The sequence below is a fragment of the Nematolebias whitei genome, chromosome 3, assembly GCF_014905685.2.
Source record: "Nematolebias whitei isolate Nwh7 chromosome 3, NemWhi1, whole genome shotgun sequence".
NCBI classification, from domain to species: domain Eukaryota; kingdom Metazoa; phylum Chordata; class Actinopteri; order Cyprinodontiformes; family Rivulidae; genus Nematolebias; species Nematolebias whitei.
The window spans coordinates 54,317,780-54,321,161 of NC_056500.1; the positions used below are offsets into that span (position 1 = coordinate 54,317,780).

The following is a 3,382-nucleotide window of genomic DNA, read 5'->3' on the forward strand; positions in this document are numbered from 1 at the left end:
ATATATATATATATATATATATATATATATATATATATATATATATAATTTATTTATTTATATACAAACCGGATCCCAAGAAAGTTGGGACACTAAACAATTTGTGAATAAAAACTGAATGCAATGATGTAGAGACGGCAAATGTCAATATTTTATTCGTAATATAACATAGATGACAGAAAAAAAGTTTAATCTGAGTAAATGTAACATTTTAAAGGAAAAATATGTTGATTCAAAATTTCACAGTATCAACAAATCCCCAAAAAGTTGGGACAAGAAGCAATAAGTGGATGGAAAAAGGAAATTGAGCATATAACGAACAGCTGGAAGACCAATTAACACTAATTAGGTCAATTGACAACATGATTGGGTATAACAAGAGCTTCTCAGAGTGTCAGTGTCTCTCAGAAGCCAAGATGGTAAGAGGATCACCAATTCCACCATTGTTGCGCAGAAAGATAGTGCAGCAATACCAGAATGGTGTTACCCAGCGTAAAATAGCAAAGACTTTTAAGTTATCATCATCAACCGTGCATAACATCATCAAAAGATTCAGAGAATCTGGAACAATCGCTGTGCGTAAAGGTCAAGGCCGTAAAACTCTACTGGATGCTCGTGATCTCCGGGCCCTTAAACGTCACTGCACCTCAAACAGGAATGCCACTGTCAAGGAAATAACAGAATGGGCTTAGGAATACTTCCAGAAAGCATTGTCAGTGAACACAATCCACTGTGCCATCCGCCGTTGCAAGCTGAAACTCTACAGTGCAAAGAGGAAGCCATTTCTAAGCAAGCTCCACAAGCTCAGACGTTTGCACTGGGCCAGGGGTCATTTAAAATGGAGTGTGGCAAAATGGAAGACTGTTCTGTGGTCAGACGAGTCACAATTTTAAGTTTTTTATGGAACTAGGACGCCATGTCATCCGGACCAGAGAGGACAAGGATAGCCCAAGTTGTTTTCAACGCTCCGTTCAGAAGCCTGCATCACTGATGGTATGGGGTTGCATGAGCACTTGTGGCATGGGCAGCTTGCATGTCTGGAAAGGCACCATTAATGCAGAGAACTATGTTCAGGTTCTAGAACAACATGTGCTCCCATCTAGACGTGATCTCTTTTAGGGAAGACCCTGCATTTTTCAACACAATAATGCCAGACCACATTCTGCAGCAATCACAACATCATGGCTACGTAGGAGAAGGATCCGGGTACTGAAATGGCCAGCCTGCAGTCCAGATCTTTCACCTATAGAGAACATTTGGTGCATCATAAAGAGGAAGGTGCGACAAAGAAGGCCCAAGATGATTGAACAGTTAGAGGCCTGTATTAGACATGAATGGGAGAGCATTCCTATTTCTAAACTGGAGAAACTGGTCTCCTCTGTCCCCAGACGTCTGTTCAGTGTTGTAAGAAGAAGGGGGGATGCCACACAGTGGTAAAAATGGACTTGTCCCAACTTTTTGGGGATTTGTTGACGCCATGAAATTTAGAAACAGATTTTTCCCTTAAAATGAAACATTCTCTCAGTTTAAACTTTTGATCTGTGATTTGTGTTCTATTCTGAATAAAATATTAGATGTTGGCACCTCCACATCATTGCTGTAAGGATGGCACCTTTTGCTGTTTCTGTTTGTGTCTGTGTTTCCTCGTCAGTTTAATTGTTGCCACCTTTGTCTCGTCACACCTGCTGTTTGTAATCACGTCTTGTCTTGTCCTTGTATATAAACCCCCCGTCCTGTGTTGTTCCTTTGTCGGGTCGTATTCGTTGGGTCTTCATGTTTCCTGCGTCTTCTGAATTTTCCCTGAGCTTCCTGAGTCATGTAAGTTTTGCTGCCACGTCAGCTTATTGTTTTGTTACCTTTTTACTTCATCATTAAAATACTTATTTTTGTAATCTGCCGAGTTGAGTCCTGTCTGCACTACTGGGTTCGTTCCTGTCCACCTGATCCTGACATTACGACCCGACCACACATTAGAACCCAGCGGGCAGGGCTCTCTCGGCAGCTCACCTTTTTTCTTTTTCTCCTCCGAGCCTCTCGAGATGAGTAATTCCACGATCCGGTGCGGCGGGTTTTGGACTAGGCCTGTCCACCCACAAGGATGTTATGACCAGGAGGTGGAAATCCTGTCCTCTCCACTCCTGGCCCTCGAGGAGGACAGAGCTCGGTACCGGGGAAGCCACCGCACCGCGGTTTCTGAGTCCGCCTCGCCCGGCTACTCGGGATGGACGTCGGGGGAAGACGAGGAGATCGAAGAGGAGTTCGGTTTTGTTCCGGTCCCTCGACGCACCCGTCGTCGCCGGGGAGGTAGGAAGCGGTCCCGGGGGCAGCCCGCGGCGACCGGGCCGGTTTCGTCGGCTGAGCAGAATTTTAGAGTTGGTTCTGGTGTTTCTGTGGGAGCTGGATCCGCCGCCTCACCTCTCAGGTTTACGGTGGGGGCGAGGTCCGACGTCCCGCGGAGGCTCCGGTCCACTTCTGCTCGGTTCGGCGGGTCCGGTCCGGTTGACGTTACAGGGGCGGATTCCGTGGCCTCACCCTCCAGGTTCTTGGTGGAGGCGGAGTCCGGCCTCTCGCCGTCACTTCGCGCCGCGGCTGTCCAACCCGGCCAGTCTGTACCTCTGGGGCATTCTTCCGGTGACTTTGTGGGGGCGTGTTCCGCCGCCCCACCTCTCAAGTTTCCGGTGGGGGCGACACCTGACTCCACACCCTCACTTAAAGACACTGGCCCATCAATCACGTATTCACTCCATGAATTAGCCCAAATAAATCACACTCTGCAAAGCCTTTTTTGTTCTGCTAAAGATAACCCGGACTGTCTAGATTTTTTGTTCACCCTTGCCGAAAAGTTTTTACTATCCCAACCCGGTTTAATCCTGCTTCCGGAATATCAGCAGCTTCTTGTTGGACTCAGAACTTCAAAGATAGACCATGATCCTGCCTCTGTAAACCCACCATCCACACTGCACGCCGCAGAGGAGTCAGTTCCTGCCACCGCCGCCGCAGAGGAGTCAGTTCCTGCCGCCGCAGAGGAGTCAGTTCCTGCCGCCGCCGCCGCAGAGGAGTCAGTTCCTGCCGCCGCCGCCGCAGAGGAGTCCGTTCCTGCCGCAGCAGAAGAGTCAGTTCCTGCCGCAGCAGAAGAGTCAGTTCCTGCCGCAGCAGAAGAGTCAGTTCCTGCCGCAGCAGAAGAGTCAGTCCCTGCCACCGCCGCTGCAGAGCTACAGGTCTCTTCGCCGTCTGCTGCAGAGCTACAGGTCTCTTCGCCGTCTGCTGCAGAGCTCCAGGCCTCTCCGTCGTCACCTGCAGCCAACTCTCCAGAGGGGTCGACGCTCTCCAACTCTCCAGAGGGGTCGACGCTCTCCAACTCTCCAGAGGGGTCGACGCTCTC

At 49.2% G+C, this 3,382-nt stretch overlaps 1 protein-coding gene across 1 annotated transcript in view; it reads right to left on the reverse strand.

Annotated features, from left to right (window-relative positions):
* Positions 1–3,382, reverse strand: part of LOC119407554 (cyclin-dependent kinase-like 5) — a 246,122-nt gene that overhangs the window by 224,962 nt on the left and 17,778 nt on the right. The window lies entirely within an intron of this gene.